The 20,607-nt window shown below is 43.9% G+C and overlaps 1 protein-coding gene across 1 annotated transcript in view; it reads left to right on the top strand.

Moving 5' to 3' along the window:
* Window positions 1–20,607, top strand: part of AGBL1 (AGBL carboxypeptidase 1) — a 489,727-nt gene that overhangs the window by 414,069 nt on the left and 55,051 nt on the right. Inside the window, exons 28-29 of the transcript XR_006179785.1 lie at window positions 14,181–14,481; window positions 15,217–15,326. The gene's annotated coding sequence lies outside the window, so the exon portion shown is untranslated. The remainder of the gene's footprint in view (window positions 1–14,180; window positions 14,482–15,216; window positions 15,327–20,607) is intronic.

The raw sequence follows: 20,607 nt of genomic DNA, 5'->3' as shown, positions 1-20,607 counted from the left end.
TCCCTCCCTCCCTCCCTCCCTCCCTCCCTCCCTCCCTCCCTCCCTTTTTTTCTTTTTTTTTCACGTGGCTTCTGGCTTCTTTTCCTTTTGTGAGCACTGAAACTCCATCACAAAAGCTTCATCATTTCTTAGTTTGTTACTGTAGCCTTTCAGCACTATATGACTGCTAGTGCACCTCTAGCCATGCTGGAAATGGGAAGAAACAACCAACAGCTCCTTAGATAATGTAAAAAGATCTGCAATGCAAAAATGCCTTTCTGCCAGCAGCCATCCCCACCTGCATTTCTGAACTTCTCCAGCAACGTAGTGATGCTACCATGAGATTAGAGATTTAACCGAGGTCTTCTTTAGCTTCAGGAAGATTATTTACAATGGGAGGTATTTTTCAGAGTGTATGACAGCACTGTGGTAGGAGGGAGAGAGTTTCCTTGAGAGGTCCCTAATAGCCCTCCATGCATTTACCATTCCTTAGTAATCTCTCCTCTGCAGGCCTATCCAACCCTGCTTAGCTGGTTGCTGCTGAAGGAATCAAAACACAAGGTATGGCAGCTGCATGCACCCAGTGGGAAGAAAATCCCTACATGCACAAGCCTAAAAGAGAGAGAGAAGGGAAGAAGGCACATTAAAGACAACATTTGCAGCAGGCTGATGTGTCCTTGACCGAAGGAGACATCAAAGACAGCTTCAGTGATTTACTCTTTGACAGGCCAGCATCTCCATGATTCACGGAGCTAATCAATTAGGTGATACATTCCCCTTCCCCACCACCCCTTTATTTTTAACAGCTTCTTGCCAAGAGTGGAAACGCTCCAGAACTGAATGGGCACCAGCATCCAGACCATGCTGCGAGAGCTGAGCTGAGCATCCCTGCAGGTCTAAAGGGAGATCAGGGCACAGCCAAAAGGGATTTGTCACAGGGAACGTGGGCACCTAGCCCCCATTGGAGGTGGATGTCACATTTTCCTAGGTCTTACGGTAGAGATGATGTTGCCCTTCCATTTCACTGAACTTATGTCTATCTCTGCCTTCCAGATTCTGCGCCACGTGAAAGCTTTAAAAGCCTTCCAGCACTTGAGTCCTTAAGCCACATGCAAACAGAGCCTTGCCCCTTTAATACAGATGTCCTCCTGAACATATATATGTACTCCTGCAGGCAGTGAAAGAGACCCTTTCTTAGTCTTGGAGGTTAAACCCAAAGTGACCCTTAGCAATTCCATTCAGGAGTGCAGATTTATGCATATGCAAAAATAAAAGGTGAATACAAGAATGCACAGGCATCCTTTGTTCATGTGCATATTGATGATGTTCAGGTGCCCTATTCACACTGCATGCATTTTACACATGCTTGCGTGTCAGCATATATATATATATACTCCAACCTAAATGTATGCACCCCCCTAATGCCAGTGGCTTCTCTGCTGATTGCTAATGGGGAAAATACTAGTAAAAGCAGCTCTCCCATTGTCTGCCTCCTCTCAGCCATTCCAGGTGCGATGCAGGGATGTAAAGCATGATTTTACATCACAAACCAACAGCATCTGCAGTAACAAAACCCTTCAGAGCCATTCTGTTTTGAATCTTTGACATCTAATGATCAAAAATAAAACAAGAATCCTGCATTTCCCAAACACCACCTCGAGGGAGACTGCAGAAAACACCAGTGCTGGCTGTCCTATTGCAAATAGAGAGACACAGTCACAGCAGAGCAATTCTTGGTGAGGAGAAGGTGTTGGGAAGCACAGAGGCTGGGAAATGCATCACACAGGCTTCTGGGGCCATGAGCTGCAGCTGGCCAATACTGCAGAAAGCAGCTCGGGTTCAATGTTTGTGCTTCTTCCCTCCTAATGACAAGCTGCAGAAGTCTGGCTACAATCTCATCTAGACAGAAAGATGGGAGCAGTTGTTGGGGTTCAGAGAATAACTCCTCATTTACGGGATGTTCTAGAAGCCCACGGACAGAAACCATTTCAGGGACACACATGGGGATGAAAACACTTTGAGTCACAGCCAGGGTGTGAACGAGGCAATCAGCACTGGGATGCTAAGCCAGCCATATCAGCAATTGCAGTGTTTAAAATTTCATTGAAGATAATAGCACAAATCCGTATCCTTTGTGCCTGCAAGTCCTCTCTTCTGAACACGGCCACTGTTGTGCTTCCCACGTGAATACACTTATGCACAGCTCAAAGCAGCAGGAATGAGCCTGAGCAGGCACAAAGCACCAGGAGAAAGAAATAGTGCTGCTTTGATATAAATCCAGGTTCAGGATAAAGGTCCGTTTATTTCTGAAAGAACGGAGATTTCTTCCCTACTTTGCTCAGTAGCTGTGACCTGTCCTGGTGCTCGATGGTAACTGTTGCAGGGTAAGTCTAGATGAATGTTTCACTACTGATCTTTCTAGAAGAAGGATGATGGTAACAAAGAAGAGAGGACTGGAGATCACCATCAGATGGAAATTTGGTAGAGAATTTGGGATTTAACACACATTTTACTCTTGTTTAAAGCCAGACTGGATGGGGCCCTGGGCAGCCTGATCTGGTGACTGGCAACCACCCATGGCAGGGGCTTTGATCTCGATGATCTTTAAGGTCCCTTCCAACCTAAGCCATTCTGAGATTCTGTGATTCTGTGACTCTGAGATCATGAGACATAGCATGGTTGCATGGTAAAGAATTCCTCCATCTGGGTTCAGACTGGAGATCTCTCTCATATCACTCTGTCTCACAGGGATCAGAGAATGGAGGCATGAAGCTGACAGTCCCAGCATCCCCCCACGTAGCACTGAGGATGTTCAGCATTCCCAGCTGAGCCCTGGCTCTTTCCAAGAGTCTCCTGCGAAAACAGAGACATTGTTGAATATTCTCTGATTTGATCTGGATGAAATCTCTCATCAGATCCTGCTGCTCTTCATGGCGAAATACCCACAGGCAACAGAGTCCAATTTTTACCCGTTCAGCTTCAGGCATAAATTTGCTGTTTTCAAAGCGGAGACAGCATCAGATGGCAGAGCGAAGGGGGAAAAAAAAAAAAAAAAAAAAAAAAAGTCTTTCACCAGCTGTGAAAACTGCCCTTTTAATTTTCATGAAACGATATGAGATGAGAACAAAAGAACTGTTCTGCTGGTTGCTTCATTCATTCCTCACTGGTGTAATCGACAGCGAGTGTTTCCATTGAACTCTTAGGTGTCATTAGCTGCTGGATCTGATTTTGGCTTCCCTCCTTTTCTCCTGGTGAATTACCTCCTTCAAGAAATCACCTCCTAAATTCACATTCAATTTTGGGGGGCAAGTTCTGTTCTGTTTGTGACAGGAAGATGGTTTGTTCCTCTTGTCCTACCCAGGTTTCTCTGTTGTGGTAAATTCTGTACGTGTTTCTGTTACTCCACTTTGAGGCCTCCCTTCAGATGTTACTCTTTCTGTTTTACGTCTACCCCGTATCTCATTAAAACCACACATCTGACCAGATTTCTGCTCATTACAACAGGCAGAAAGTTCTGCTTATGGGAATGTAGTTATAATGAGGGCAAAGAGTATGGCTCAAAAACAACTTCTAATAGCTCATTAGCAAAAAAAAAAAAAAAAAAAAAAGGCTAGTCAGACACCCCTGTAGCTTCCTCATTGTTCCTCAAGATCTGAGAACCATCCCCTTCCCAGCCTGTGGAAGTTAGCAATGTTTAGTCTTCAAAATCAAGGCAAAGCTATCTTCTTCTCTGAGGTCTGTCTCACAGCCCTAGAAGTGCCCTGGACTCTTGTGTCTTGTGATAACATCTGCAGATTTCACGAATCACTTAACATGGTTGCTTGGTGCTCATTTATCACCTTCTCTACATCTGGGAAGTAGTGAGGGGGGCCAGCACTGCACACTGACAACTGAATGATGCTCTCTGCTCCCTACCTCAATGTGGGTCTGGTCTGGTCCTACCTGATGTTGTCCTTCTGACATCACGATGCTGTTTGTTGGTTTGGAGTGTCAGCCTGACGCAGACTGGGTCAAATTCTGGGTCTGCTGGAGCACATTCAGAGGAAGACCACAAAAATGACTGGAGGGATGGAACACGTCCCCTATGAGCACAGGCTGAGAGCTGGGGCTGTGCAGCCTGGAGGAGAGAAGGCTCTGGGGAGACATGAGATTGGCCCCTCAGGACCCAAAGGGGAACAGGCTCTGTATCAGGGTCTGTTGTGATGGAACAAGGGGAAATGTCCTGAACAGGGATACCTACAGATGATCAGGCACTCAGAGCCTCATCCAGCCTGAACAGTAGTATCTGCACAGACAAGGCATCCAGCACCTCTCTAGGCAACCTATGCCAGTGCCTTAAAACCCTTACTGCAAAAATTTGTTACTTAAATCCAATCTAAATCTCCCCTCTTTTAGTTTGATACCATTTCCCCTTGTTCCATCACAACAGACCTGAAGAGGACAGAATTTAGACTCTGATAGGATGCCATCAGGTCTTCCTGGATTGTCTAGGCTTTACCCAACCCTTGCTCAATCAAAGTGAGTAAACACAAAGTAAAAACTGAGCATGGACCTTAGGATTTATGCACTCAAGTCATTGCAGGATCATCTCTGGGGATGAAGCAATTTACACTGTAGAATATCAGTGTACTAAGAGCTTAGGAGGAGCTTCATGGAATTGACAGCTCTGTACATGTTTTCTGATTAGCCACTCACAGCACCTATCGGAGAGAGAGACTTCATCATCACTGGTATTTAACGTTGAACTTCAGCTCCATTGAGTGCAGGCTGAAAGCGTAACATTTTGACAGCCTCACAAGATGCTGTCTGAGCTGACACAGAAGAGGACTCTTCTAAACTGGTGATGTCTGGCCTTCAAAGGACCGATGAATGATTACCCACAGCCAGACAGTAGGACCAATCCCTAGGAACAGAGGTGTTGGCCACATCCAATGGGACTGAATCCCACTGCAGCTTCTGGACAATGAGGAGCTGTTTGCTTCAACACCTTTCTGCGGCCGGCAGTGCTGCCCAGCTGGAGATAAGCAGGTATCAACCCCCTGGAGGAATATGCTCCTTGGTCAAACTATATTTGAAAGCATTTTATTTTTAGCCTGTCATTCATAATTTCTCTTGTGCACGTCATGGTGACTCATGCTTTGTTCCTCCTTACCCAAACGGATGCCTGCAGAGACAACGTGATTCCTTGTTTAATGCATGGTCTCTCTGTTTGAGGGCTTGTTGTTTCAGTGACACCTAGAAGCAGCAAGGGTTGCTTCTCAGACAAGCACTTTTATGCTGTGAGATTTTGTAGAAGTGTCCTTTTGCATTGTTGTTTTTTTTTTTTTTTCCCCTTAAGAAATATGGTTTAAGTAAAATGCAGACATGGTAAAAGCATATGCTGTGGTCACATCCATCTGAAACAGAAAAGGACGTCAAATGGAAAAGCAGCTGTTAATGCAGAAGAGACCATCTTGTGCATCACGTTGTGTTTCTTACACCCCTGCCAACCCCTTCACAGATGTTCAGCCCAGACGATTCCCTGGAACATCTGTGCCACATCCCCTACCTGCTGCAAGCCACAAAACGCCTCCCTGCAAGACCTCCTCATAAACCTCAGACCCTGTGAAGAAAACTCAAAACCTTCAAAATGGTACTGCATTACAGAGAAAAAAAATGGAAGAGATCAAAGGCAAAGAAAGGAGCAAACAGTTCCTAATAGCTGCCTTGTGCTTTCTATGTGGACTGGTACTGGCTTTTCCATAGCTGTGGCACTGAGCTCACAACACTGTTTTTTGTTTCCCTGGAGCTCATGGCTCACCTCAGCTTTCTCTGATCCCTCCAGTGAGCTATTAGAGCACCAACTGTTGGGAGGTTGTTTTAGCAACAGTTTGAAAAGTGATTTTTTATGAGCTGTTTATTACCCTCTCAGATTTATGATGTTCCATTCAGACCGATTATGTGAAATAATAATACTAAAAAAATCTCTAACAAAACATGGTCTAAGACCAAAAAAGGAGGTTTCTAAAGAAAATATGGACCAGAATTATTCTTCCTTTCTTTATCTTTTTTTTCCCCTTTAAGAATCATGGTGATGTGGCACTGAGGGACATGGTCAGTGGGCACTATTGGTGGTAGGTGGAGTGTTGGACCAGATCTTAGAGGTCTTTTCCAACCATAATGGCTCTATGATGAGTGGTGCTGACCCACGCAGTGAGGAGGTGGTGAATTTTCAAGGGAGGAAATGTTCCCTGGCTGTGAGAGCACCAGAATGGCCCCAGCACATCACTGCTGGGTGCTTTTCATGCTTTTTTGGGGGCTGTAAATGGACTGAAGTGGCTGCTGAGAACAAGCTCTCCTTCAGCCCTTAAATATGTTCCTCTCACATTGAGCTGCAGCATCAGGATAGAATTAAAGATCTTCAGTAATTAATACCCATTCATCAGCTTTAAAAATCACCTGTGTATAATAAATGCAAGAAGTTAAACATCTTGCTGCTGAGCCTCTGCTGGTTGTCACTGAGGCAGGACAATTTATGACACCTTTCTTGAGCATCCTGTCAAGGACTCATGCTTGTCGTTCCTCCAAAGGCCAGATGCAGCCTGGAGAAGATGAGAATTCAGTGATCTGCCCTGCTGCCTTGTTACCCTGCGTGATCACTTCCGATAAGTGTTCTTGTTTAATCATTTCCCTGCATCAAGCCCAGGGTTCTCTTATGTTTGTCTGTGTCATATTAATAAAGGTCCATTTGGGAGGATGCTGGGGGTGAAAATGATTTGACCAAGGTTAAGTAACAATTGTACAAAATTGTTTTGACATTATGTTAATGTCTGCTCGTGCATTATCCCCAATTTAAAGTTAATCACCAAAATTACCATTGCATTTCCCAAAATCTAATGAAATAAGATTTGTTGAGGTGTGAATAATGCAGAAATTGAGAAGCATGCTGTCACTATTAAAACAACAACAATAACAACAACACAGAAATAAACTGCTGGCTTTAACTCTCTGAGTGCCAATACAAGGTGAGATGTGTTCACAAATTAAATCAGACCTTTACCACCTCAAAATTGTGCAGAGTGGGGTGTGAGCAACGTGTGTGTGCACAGAGCACACATGTCTAAGCGCAGGGCCATGGCCAGACTTCCCATGTTAATGAATATAAATGGGTGCTTTAATGGTCAATGGGTTCAGTCATGGCTTGGCTGTGCTAGGATGAACATAGCTGATCTGGGAAGATAAAGATAGAACACTGCTATCGTGAAAAAGCATTAAAAAAAAAAAAAAGTCATTATCATAAATTCATATAAAACTGCTATGGGTAAATGGTAGCATGTGGAACCAAAATAGATGGAGGAGTCTGTTTGCTTCTCATGTTACGCCTGAACGAATATAGGCAAAAAGAAGGACGAATAATGAGGAAGCATTGATGCTGCAGTGGCACGAGAGCCCGGTCCTCAGCCCACTCATCACTGATTTTCAAAATTCAGCTAACTCCTTTCCCAGAAGCTTCATACACAAAGAACTCAAAGTGAAGGATGTCACAGTCTGTGCAGCTGGGGAGAGGATTTTAATAGATGAAACTGGAAAATGGGGAATAACTGTGGAGTTGAACCAGTGCTTTAACCACAAGGAGAAGAAAATACAGTTGTTAGGTCTAGAAAAGTGTGTGCAAATAGCACACCTACAGGCTGACTGCTCTGAGATATGAGTGAGGTATAAGGGGAAGGGTGGGAGAGCCATTTGGGACTGGAGCAGGAGGGAAGAAATTGAAAATATATGGCTGTGACAGTGGTGCACAAAGCTGCCCAAAAAGAGGAAGAGAAAGAGGAGTGAAAAGAGCCCAAGGAAGGATGGAGGGGAGAAATCAAGCTCAGACAATTGCTGCAGTTTTCCTTCAGAGCTGCCCCAGGCACCACTGGAAGTTGCAATGAATTACTGAGCTGGAAACACTTTCTTATGTCAAGACTGAAGTAAAGGAAAGACAAAAATGACTCAATCAATTCTAAAAGCAGGTGTTTATCGCTTCATGCTCCAAACTGGCTAACTCACTGGGTGAGGCAGTGAGGATCACATTTTCGATATGGAAAATTCCAATTTTTGCATGCAAATACAAACAGTCTGCATTTGCATCTTGTTCTCCTGAGGTCGTGTGTACAAAGATATGGCCAGTGAAGACCCAAACTGTCCCAGCACAGTAATTACAGCCAGTTTTGTGGATAACAAGTACAATTTCAAGTGCGGAAATAAGCTTGAGAAAGTCTGAAAACCTGATCCTCTCTATGCCTCGAAAAGCTACAGAATGGCTGCATTGTTGGCTTTAATAAATTCCCGGTGGATATTTCAGATCCTCCACAAAGTCTTTCCACAAAATCCAGTTTTCAACTTCTTCACCTACCAATCTCTCTGAAATGACCCTTGTCCTTCTGGCCACTTGGGTGTTGGGACTTTTCCTGTGGCATCCAAATGAGGACATTCTGATTCACAGAGATGAATCAAAAGATGCTTTTCTCTTTCAATTTTTACTGATTTTGCATAGTATGATGGAGCCAAATATCTATCAGGACAAAATTGATAGCTGCTCCCAGAAATATGAGAAAAGGCCCCAGGCATTCTGTACTTCATGTGTTGCCTGTGTAGCTTTATTTCAACATGAAAACCAATATACTGAATTATTCCATAAGTTACTGGAGTTCAAAATATACTCACTGCTACAGTGCTGGCAAAACAGAAATCCTTCCTCCCTGAACTTTCAAAAACCTGTGGGTTTCTGAGACTTTGTCTGAAGTCTCTTGTCTCATGAGTACTACGAGGAAAAAATACTGTGAGAAAGAGGATGTGTCTTCTTCCGGTTACAATGGCATTAATGCTGAGCTACGTGTGACAATGTCACCCTCTTGTAGCTAGGAAAATAACTGCAAGGATAAGCCCTTTGAGGCTTATACTTATGGGCACATCAGTCTATCTGCAGCCAGTCTGGATCTTGGAAGAAAGAGTCCCAGGCCCGTAGTAGTTACTAGAGGTTTCATGTTAGCTAAAGGTCTAAAGAAGTAACCTCAGCAAAGTAGAAGTCATAACTATCCAGGAGACCTTAATCCACATTTGGACCACAAACAGGAAGCAGGTGTAGTCCAGTAGATTTATTATCTGAACTCCTCTCGTTTTTCAGGGTCGCCCAAGAATGATCACAGAGCAACCAAATACATTTTGTGAGCTGATAGTTACCTCCTCTGGAGAAGAGGCAGGCTCTTTCAAAAACTTTCTAGTCTCGTTAAGTTTTTCTGTTGCATGATATCATAGAATCATTGCATTATTAAGGTTGGAAAAGGCCACTGAAACTCTCTAGTCCAATCATTAGCCCATCCCCACCATGCCCACTGACCATGTCCCTCGGTGCCACATCTCCACGGTTCTTGAACACCTCCAGGGACAGTGACACCACCATATCTCAGATTAACTTTGTTTTCACAAATAACTTTCTTAATAGATTTCTATATTCACCCAAATCAAACTGCTCGCTGGTTCTTAACAATTGCTAATTAGACAAGATTTAATACCATGGGAATCCTTTGCCTTATCTTTGACATAACCATTTCGCTTTTAATTGGAGAAGGCTTTGTGGACAGCCTGGTGCTAGCTCAGCCATAATTTTTTGCCCTCCCCTCAGCACAGTCTCAGCACAATCTGCTTTAACAAGCACTCAAAGGTTGTCGGTACTTTTGATTTCTTGCAGAAGCATTTGGAAGGTTACTAAGAAACTTAGCATGTCTGTAAGACTATGCTGTGATAGTGTCAAACCCAAGATTGTACAATCAACATAATTTATATAACGTGCTTAGAAGTTACAAGCTCCACCTTCTATCTACAGTTGATCGCCTGTATGGCTGTCAGCAGCCAGGTCCAGCATCTGTCTGCACAACCCCGAGCTTGTCAGGCCTCCAGACACAGAGCCAGTTTCAGCCATGGCTTCCCTCTGGCAGGGCAGCCAGCCTTCGGGTTGCGTGGGTGACTTTGGCTCGCCTCTTCCCACAGAAAACAAATCAGCCGCAAACTGGAACTCAGGCCAGCCGTGCTGAATGGTTAGCAAAATGTTCACTTAGCCCGAAGCTGGGATTTGTGTTGTCTGAGCCAAATTTCGAGAGAGGCAGCAACAGTTTCTAGTGTTGGGTGGATGCCAGCCAGGTTATGGAAGTTATGAGCAAGTGTTGAGGCCTGTCTCAGACCTCAATTTCAGGGATGCAGGCCTTGCAAAGTGGAAGCCAGGGAAATTTCACATGTAGACCACTGAGAGCTGAAACTGCAGCCCTCACTGCTTTTCCTCCGTTGGGTTCTGGCTGTCAGCTAAGGCTCATTTGCACATCACCTTAGGTTTGCGGAGAACTCCTGGACTTCTGAGACAGAAGTCATTCCATTTTAGCTTTGGATGATGGTGCTTTGGAAACCACAAGGTCACCTGAGAAGTGCGGTGCTCACAGGTCTCCTTAGTTGTTTCTCCAATTTTCTTTCCAAGTTTTCTCGCTTCTCCAGAGACACTGGTCTGCTTTACAAATTGTTTCCATTCGCATCAAGTCTCAGAGCTGCCTGAACCACCATCCTGTCCTCTACTCAGGGACTGAATGATGCTCAAAGCTCTGGGCTCTGATGCTCTCTTCTACACCCTGTTCTGCCTAGGGCATCCCTGACATTAATAATTTTCTGTCTGGAGAATCATGTTCTGTCTGAGTATGGAATTATAAGACATTGAGCATTCTAAAACTATGGGAACATAAGATGCAATGGAATTTACAGGTTCAGGTCTTGTATAATAAGCCAAAGGCCTTATGGACTGGCAAGTTGGATGGGAGAAGGGAGCTTGGAAGGCATTATTAATCTTATGGGGAGTCCTGCTTTGTGATCAGTGTAGTCCTCTGCTCAGGGGAAAAAAAAAAAAAAAAACAAACAGATTGTTCCCAATATAAATCTAAGATCAGCAATAAAAACTCTTCATGTTGGATTTATTCATCCATTTTCCCTTGGTTCTCTTGCTCCAGACTTTCTAAACCAGAGAGCTGTGCTGCTTGGCTGGCTGTGAGGGAAAGAGGTTAATACTGAAGATTACACAAGGTTCTGCAATTAGACAGTTTCTTTGTACCATAATGTAGGCGCCAAGATGACCTCAGAGGCCTTTTTTGCTGTTGCAGAAACATATTGGACAACTTTTCTCAGCAGCTGTGCATTAGTGTTCCATATTTAATGGGCTGATTATAAATTACAACAGCTACCCTAAGATCTTCCCATCACTCTGGATTTCTTCACGGCAACTTTCTTGCTTTCCTTTTTTTCCCTTGCCTCCAAGGGCTGCTTTGCAAATATGTGCCATTCGGTGGGAAAGCAGATGGGAGGATAATAAAAGTTATGTTTTATGGATTCATACGAAGACTGCTCTTTTTTTTCTTCTCAGGAAGAAAAAAAAAAAAAGGGGGGGGGGGGGGGAACAAAAAAACAAGAAAAAAACTCGCCTCACATTTCTTTTCAGGAAAAGAAGTTCCAAGCGAGCAATGCGGGACTGATAGAAATGGGAAAGATGGAGCTGGGCATATCCAGAGGTAGAGGAAGATGACTTTTCAGAGCTCCTGATACAGATGGGTTTTTATTAGTATTATTTTGCTTCACCTTGGGTCTTTCATCCCACTTGTACAATCTACCTCCACACAACAAGTTCAGTATATGGTATATTTCTACTTGCTGGAGTCAACAGCTCATGAAATAAATGAGGGGAGAAGAGAATAGGGAAGAATCCCAGCCCTCTCAGCTGCCTGGGAGAGGCACACATCTGCTTTGCTTAGCGTGGGGCCCAGCAAGGCGGCCCAGCTGGTGGGCACTGGTCAATCACTTGCCTCCATTTCTTCAGCACACTTTAAAGACCCAACCCATGCAAGTCTAAGTTTCAAATTAGGAAACAGGGCTTTTCTGTTTGTCTTTCTTCCATAGCTTTCCTTCTCCTGCCCCTAAACTCTAGTTGGCTTTGATTCCTCCTTAAGCTGTTTCTTATGTGTAGTTTGCAATGTTGTTGTTTGTTGTTTTTTTTTTTTCCTATTTTATTTTTAGGAACACTTAAGGGTGAAGATTGTTGGACTGGTGTGCGTGACTAATGAAAGCTATATTTTGATATATTTATTTTCCTATCCAGTTTTCTAGGGGTAGCTGGAATTACCCATATCTTCTTAATGGATGTGTGTTTCTGGTGTTGTTTGTTTTTCTTTAGTGAGAAACAAATGCCCTTTACTGTGGAGGAGAACTGCAAACACCTTCTCAGCCGTGTTTTTGCATCTGTAATGTCCTGTAATCAACGGGTCTCAACCCCACTCAGCATTGGGCCCCCAAAGCTTTTGAGTGGCATAATGGATCTTCTAGGAATTCATGGCACTATTTGCTCTCTTAACCTGTTAAGAACTCTTAGAAATGATCTGTGGATCCTGGGAATCATTAAGCAGGGGATTGAAAACGTGACTTGCAATTGTTTGTATGCTAAGCTCAGAGGCTAAGTGTTTTGGCTGACATCAGAGCTTTGGCTCTTACTCTCTTCCTTTTCTTTTCCCAATGCACACCTCCATCCCAAGAGATCTGGAGACTCCCAGCCCAATTTTAGGCAGCAAAAACAAACTTTCTTTATTTTTTTTTTTTAATAATTGTGCTCTAGGTTTTCTGGAGCCTGAAACACAGCAGGGGGGCTAGGTTAATACAAACCAAAAGCACACTTGCTAATCTAGTCTGTATGCTGAAAGTGAACAAAATTCCTGCTAGGATGAGGTCAGTGGCACGCAGCACTTCAGAATTGGCTGAGGTGTAACTGTGACAGCAGCTGCCTGATCTTAGGGACAGGCATGAGCCTGGGGCTCTCCAAGCAGAACACTGAAAAGCCAAAGTCCACAGGCTGATAATGAATAAGTGTATTTTAAAGCTGCTATCTGTTATGTGTATCCTGCTCTAAAACAGGTATAGCCCATAGATGGTAGGAATAGCTTGCTCTCAGTTCAGAAGAAAACACGTAATTCCTAATGTTAGGAGGGTCTTTAGACCAGTAGAGAAAAGGACGTAACAAGATCCAACATCTGTGTTTATTTAACATTGATTTCCAATTGGGAAACAAGGTGAATGTTTTTAACAATGGAATGATGAACCTCTGGAGCAGTTGCCTGAGGGATGCGGTAGGCTCTCTGCTACTGAAATCTGATATATCAAGTTCAGATCACTTTTCTGAAAGAGGTGTTCCAGCTCAACATGAAGTCCCTGAGTTCAGTGAAAGGCTACAGTGTGAATTTTTACATCCGTAGGTAAGTGGGAGGTCAGATTAAATGATCATAATAGTCTTTTTTTTTTTTCCTTCCAACCTTTTGAGTTGAAATCCTTGAGCATGCACTTCATAAAAGTCATATCAGAAAGATGAGAGAGGTCTTAAAGGCAAATATTGCCTGCCAAACCCAATTATCAGAGCAGCAGTTGAAAGTGATTTGTGCCCTTGCTCAGCCTGAAGCATTTGACCACTGATTATGGCAAAGGATGTATGTGGTGGTAGAAGTGAGAGGGCTGCAAGGAAAGGGCTTGCAGGTGCAGGAAACTTCCACTTTCTTCATATGAAGACTGGAGAACAGTGTGAATTGCCTTGGGCTAAAGAGGTGTCTGCTTTTTGGAGAGGTGCCCAGGGAAGAGAGAGTGTCACCATCCCTGGAAGTGTTCTAAAAACATGGGGTTGTGGCACTGAGGGACATGGTTTAGTTGGCAATACTGGTGGTAGGTAGACAGTTGGACTTGATGTTCGTAGAGGTCCCTTCCCACCTAATGATCCTATGGTAATGTGCCTCAAAGCCTCTCCTGTGTCTCATATTACAGTTAGTGCAGTGCAGATGCACATGAAGCAGGTCATCTCACCTCCAGGGCTTCACTGCAACCCTTTGTAAGGCTGTGAGACAAGCCTTTGCTTCCTGATGTATAAAGGAGAGAGCTGGCAGCACCGTGAAGCAGTGTTTGCAGCCAAGCCTGCCTTGTACCTGATGCGCCGCATGCATACAGGTTATGAATAATTTCTTCCTTAAGAAATGAGCCTAGGTTAAAAATAGCCCCTGCCTTTAGCTGCTTGCTGCCTCCTTCCCGCTCGCCGAGGTCAGAGATCTGTCGAGGTGTTGGCAGTAAGTTTTAATGTGGAAATGTTTAGAAGTTAAAGCTGTCTGGTATCTCTTTTCCAGTGCGCAGAGCTCTGGGGCAGATGATGGAGTGGTGTTCTCACCCTGGCCTGGAGAAGAACCTGTCTGTGAAGAGCACTAGAGACAATTTCTCCATTACATAACCCGGCCTCAACTCCACTGAAGCTGTTAACAAAGGGCTAACAGCACGGTTTTGTGATGTGATTCCTTTCCAATTGCAGCTGGATCCAGAGAAGGTGTTTTAAAGCTGCTGCACAGAGGTAGTGATCTTGCTGTACATGGAGGAGTCCCCTGGTGTAACGCCATCTCTCTGTTACTGTCTGTGATGAACTCTTAAAACAAGGTGCGTTTGGAGGGTACATGGTGACACTTACACTTGTACATTCTTGCTTCTCTTCTGTGGGATTAGATCTGCTATGAGCATGCAGAGCTGGACAGGCTGCAAGCTTAGGGCCTTTCCTGCTCCAGCTGAATTAGAATCATAGAATCATAGAATCACCAAGGTTGGAAAAGACCTAAAAGATCACCCAGTCCAACCGTTCACCTATTCCCAATAGCTCCCACTAAACCATGTCCCTCAACACAACATCCAGTCTTTCCTTGAACACCCCCAGGGTCGGTGATTCCACCACCTCCCTGGGCAGTCCATTCCAGTGCCTGACCACCCTTTCTGAAAAGTAATACTTCCTCATGTCCAGCCTGAATCTCCTCTGCCGTAGCTTGAAACCATTCCCCCTGGTCCTATCACTAATGACACGAGAGAAGAGGCCGACCCCCAGCTCACTACAACCTCCCTTCAGGAAGTTATAGAGAGCAATAAGGTCTCCCCTGAGCCTCCTCTTCTCCAGGCTGAACATTCCCAGCTCCTTCAGCCTCTCCTCATATGGCCTGTGACCTAATAGACCCCTCACCAGCTTTGTTGCCCTCCTTTGAACACGTTCCAGGGCCTCAATATCTTTCTTGCAGTGAGGGGCCCAAAACTGGACACAGTACTCGAGGTGCGGCCTCACGAGTGCTGAATATAGGGGAAGGATGTAAGGGGATTACACTGATGATTTCTCATTAATTCTCAACTCAGGACTTACAGATTTTGTCACCATACGAGAAGCAGGGTCACAGACACATGGTATCAAACACAGGCTCCTTCCTCACCTGTTGACCAGACGGACTCAGCAATAGTTTAGAACTGTAAGTAATGATATGTTCCCGCAGCTGGCAATGAAATAATCAGGATTAAGCCCCAAAGGCACAGTTAAAACCATGCAGCTCACACTGCGGTGAAGGGGAAGAAAACAATCGGGTGTTTACTTACTGAGCTGTTAATGAAGTGGTTTTTACTCTGACTAATCAAAGCTCTTGAGGTGGGTGGTGTTTTGCCTGAAGAAGAGAGGGAGACTTCTGGTCTCTGTGCTTGGAAGGAGAGTAAGGAAGGAACTGCAGGAAGATAAAAACATCTTCTGGCACTTGAAATATATAAAAATTCTGTGAGTGATGACCTCTTTGAGTTTCTGGCATACAGATCTCCACACAGACAAGATCAACCATTGATGGATGGTGCTAGGAGGGTGAGGAGGTTGACGTATGCTGGCTCCAGAAGGATCTGAGCCAGGTGCTGAGCTTTGAGACAGCTGGAGCCTGAAGGGAACTGAGCAGCTGTAGATCTCCATCCGTACTATCAAGGACGTGGTCACACAACTAGGCAAGATTTGTGTCGCTGTCTCCAAGTAACCCTTTCCTTTAATCCCAGTACTCAGAAAAGATGCTGTTGTATTGGCTTGGGAACTCATGAGCATGAAGCTTGTTCCCCTCTCTCCACAGTGAAAAGCTGTATGGCCCCCTGCTTGTCAGACACATCTATGCCTTTTCTGTGGTGCTGTCCTGCAGCATCCTTCATGTGAGTGCTCTCAGGTGCTGCCATTTCCTCTCTTCTCCTGCACCAGAGCAATACGTGCCTTCCTTGTCTTGTGGCTATGCTTTGTCTGCTCTCAGCCTCAGTGACTCATTGTAAAAAATGATCCAGTTTTCAGAAAGCACAGGGTTCTGTGTCCTCCACTTAATTATTGTTTTATTTTAATAAGCAATTATGTTTCAGAGGCACCTCAGAGCTCCAGGCGTTAACCACTTATCACCTGCTGAGTGATTTAGAACTAGTGAAGCACATCCCATTTGCAGGTTGGAATAAGGCCTGAATCCTATCAGCAGACAAATGAGTTCAGAAAAGCTCAATGTTTGTAACTCCATTGCTTAGGGATTCATCCCCAGGTCCTCAGAGAGAGGCTGACAGTGGGCTGGAGGAGCTGTAGGGATGTCTGTTCCCTTGTTGTTCTGATAACAAGCAAAGGGCTCATTAGAGGCTGTGAAAGGGAGAAAACTATCTGTTGGTTGTTCTATACAATTTGCTTTGCCACAGGTATTCCGTGAGTCTCTCTCAATTACAGACCACAAAACCCTAGCTGCTCAATCTACCTACAGCTTGGGGTTCATTGTCGAGGTGACAGCCACCTCCACAGTAAGAGGGCAGGGCAGGAAGGCAGTGAGTTTCAGCTCTAGAACTGATGTCAGAGCTGAGATATTAAGTACAATTAATGGTTTGTTCTCAGGACTTATCTTCCACCACTAAGCCATTTGTTGAGCTTCCTCCAAGAGCCTGAAACAAATTGGCTACAGCAATCTGCAAGAATAAACCTTGAGCATTTCCATGGACTGCATGGAATCTGAGCACAGGTATCTGATAGGGGTGGATGGGGCTCTTGAGCACCTGATCACGTGTAGGTGTCCCTGTTCATTTCAGGGGAGATGGACTAGATGGCCTTTAAAGGTTCCTTCCAATTCACGTGATTCTATGATTCTACCTTGAAGATAAACCTGGGTTATCAAATACTGACTGGCTTTCTCCTGCAGCTTTTATGACCTAAAGGTTTCTTTATTGTCCTCCCACATCTCCATGACTTCCAGGTGGCACAGTTGGAAGCCCATTCAAAAATATAATCCCATTACATCTTCTCGTTTTTAATGTATGACATAAAAATAACAATGCAGCAGGTAGGCCTGCATTTAACTCCTCGGTTGGAAGGTTCAGCAGCTCAGCCCGTGCATGCTATAAAGAATTATTATTGGCATTATCTACTGTGTTAGTCAGCACATGTGCCATATGCTCCAAGGTGTATGTCCTCCACTGAGTCATTTTATATCTTCCATATGGGGTCTGTCCTCAAGGTTCCACACAGACTCTGAGGTATTGAGGCAATAATGAGAAGGGTAATAAATGCAATAAGGGAAAAATAGGGCTGAATCTTGCAGGGAGTCCCTGAGCAGCAGGAATAGGAGGCTTCTTAATTCATTTCCTCCTCTTATGTTTGGTGATACAGAGCAAAGGAGGGGTGGGAACAAGACAAGGATATTAGAAAAGGAGAATCCCATGTCCTTATTGAGGAGAACGTTTTCCTCCCACTTGCTGCATGAGGAATCCTTTGAGTGTAGTACATTTGAAAGAGTCTTACCTATGCTGCAGATGCTTATTCAAAATCATTGTTGCTCTGAATTAAGGTGAAGAGTGTAATTATCACTAGTTGTGTCCCCTAAAGTAACTTAAGCTGTTCAGCTGTTGTTTCAAAGCTCCAAGCCTGTGGTCCTGCTCATTTTCTTCTCCAAATTGACTTTTTTTTTTTTTTTTTTTGCCAGAAATAAGGAGGCGAGCTTTCTTTTTGGGGAAACAGCCATTTCTAAGCAACAACCAGCCTGAATTACATCGTAGCACCCCTTATGTTCCCACCTATGCACCATCAGAATGAGCCCAACAAGAAGCTTCTGTTCTCTTTACTGTGATTTTTGCCTCACCTGTCCATCTGACCTTCCGCTGTCACTGTCTATTTCCTCCCGACCCTGTCTACTCTGATTTAGAGACTGATGTTTCCAGTATATCTCTTGACAGAAAGAGGAGGATTCCCAGAAGAGACTCTGTCAGTGCCCAGAAATGTAGATTTGCAAGAGGTGGTCCAACAAGGTGCATTTAGGACTTGTTTATTGCTGGCTCATTCCTTTCCAGCCTCAGGCCCCCTGGAGCCAGGGAGCCTCAGCTTTTTTCTGCAGCCCTCCTGATATTCCAGTTTGGATTTGGGATGCAGCTCAGCAAAGTTTACCTGTCATATCCACAACAGGCTGGGGATGGCAATGCTAATATTGCAACGTCTTTAGCAGAGCTCGATGATAGCATTTGACCCAAATTACAAAGGGAAAAGAAGCAGCTCTGTAAAAACTAAAATGTCTCTGGTCAACGAGTTCTATTGGAAACAAATAAAAAAGCCAAGAATGAAAGGGGCACATTCTGATTTCTCTCTTGTCTTAGTGTGATTTTATGGGGCTCAGCTAAGCGATCATTGCATAGACCCCGAGGAATCAGACTATGTTTGCTGAGAAGGCAACGTTATGCTTTCATGGCAGCAGGAGGAAGAGCAGTGTGAATAAGATGGCTTAGAATCAGGTCCCCTTCTCTCTGCTGGAAGCTTAGGGAGATTGGAAATGTACTTTAAATCAAATAGAGGTACCTGGGCTTTCGGGTTGTGTGGCATTTTAATTTTCGTACCCTTCCTTAGAGCTTAACTCAATGAAGAGAGTGATGAGAAATGCTCTGGGACTGACTTGTGAAGACCTGATGGGGTGTAAAGTAGTGAGTAGACTTGTCAAGGGGAGATTGTTCAGGGCTAAATTAAGGTGAGAAAATAGTGGATGGACTCACCTTAATTTGAAAAGTACTCAAGAGTTCCTTGGGTGAAGATATTCAGCTGCTTGTTAACAATACTTACCTTATGATCTATCAATATTTGTGAATGCATCCCTTTACGTACTTTATGTACAGTCTATGCATGTCCTCCAGGCTCACTATTGTGTTTTCCTGCAACTAGAAAGCATGGTTATTTTGATACACAACATAATCTTTGGACAGCTGAAGGGACTCCCTTGCTCCCAGATCTCAGGGCGATAGTGAAATATTTGCAGTTCAGTGGGAGATGCTTCTAGGCTGCATTAAGGAGCAGCAGCCACTATGTGTGGGAAAGTTATACAGGCATCAGTTTATGCTTGAAGATCCTGAAATTGCACATGTAAGCCAGATGGAGGTGCATGGCTTGGCCTTGCAGACACGTAGAAGGTACGTGTCTGAGCTGCACCTGAGCATGACCCAGAGGACTCTGAGTGATGTGATCCTTTAGAGAGAATAGTGAAATGCAAATATTACAACTGGAAGTGAATCCTCATAAGGTCTTACGATAGTAAAAATGTTCTCCTCATCCTTGTCCTATAGTTGCAGTATGAACACATTTTCTTGAACGTTTCTTCATGTGTTTTTGTTATTGCTGAAGTGAGCTGATGTTTTCATGGTATTGGTGGATGTACCTGGGACAGTGCTGAAATACAATCTCTGTAGCTCAACTTTCTTGTTCCCACTGTTTCTCAACAAGGCTTGGGCAGGGGAATGGGCCACAGGGGAATAGCTGGTGAAACAGGAGAGACACCTTGATACAAGAGCCATTTGAAGGAATATTAATTAGCAAGCAGCTAGTTCTGGACAATTGAATTTCGGCTCCAGATGTTCTCATTCTGACTAAGTGCTTTAGCAAAATGCTTAATTGATTACTATCTCATGAGCTCTGTGTGTGTGTGATAAAAACTGAGACTGCTGAGTTAGAGGGGTTGTCTGTTGATAGCAACACAGCACAGTATTTCCTCACCTTTTCAAACTTACTCTTTTTTTATCATAGGGAAACCGGGCAAGGTTTCAAAAGCGTTCTTTAATTTGTAATCTTTATTGTAGTCACCGTGCTGGTTAAAGTCACTAAAGGCCCAAGTATACAAGGATGAAATCAAATAAAGACACATCTGTGTTTGGTGTGAAAGGCCTTTGAGCATTGTTAAAATGAGGGACTGTTAATTTAAGGCCTTCTTGATTTCTGTACATCTTTATAACAGGTACAAGGACAGGGGGACAAATTAAAAATGAAATAGACTGTTGGGATAAAATGAAATCAACCTGAGTTTTTGCCCTAGGCTGTAATTGAACCGGAGCTGAAGTTCAAATAAGAATTTTATTTATTTATTTTCAAGCTGGCCTTTGAGCCAATGAAGCTCAGAAATGTCAAGCAAGTAGAAAGGGTTGTTACAGCTCACACCTTGGGTGGGGGGTAGAATCCAAGTGCTGCAAGGCAAGGGATGTTTTATAATGTGTAAAATGATATTTTGCAATGATGTTAGATGGCGGCAGAGTTTTGACTTGGATTCTTGCAACTGGATGGGATGAGGGTTTGTTGTTTTTTTTTTTCCTACTGTTTTTTTGGGTGTGGGTTGTTTTTGTTTGTTTTTGGGTTTTTTTTTGGCAGACTGTATACAACTTCTTGTGAAATCATTGAGATCTCTTCATTGAAGTTCAGTGGAAGCTGGCTTGACTCTAATGGAGATAATGGCCATTAAAAAAAAA

This window comes from Lagopus leucura, unplaced genomic scaffold (genome assembly GCF_019238085.1).
Source record: "Lagopus leucura isolate 7727_CA_CO unplaced genomic scaffold, USGS_WTPT01 Super-Scaffold_100015, whole genome shotgun sequence".
NCBI classification, from domain to species: Eukaryota; Metazoa; Chordata; class Aves; order Galliformes; family Phasianidae; genus Lagopus; species Lagopus leucura.
The sequence above is the reverse complement of the archived record's forward strand: the minus strand, read 5'-3'. Positions and strand labels throughout refer to the sequence as shown.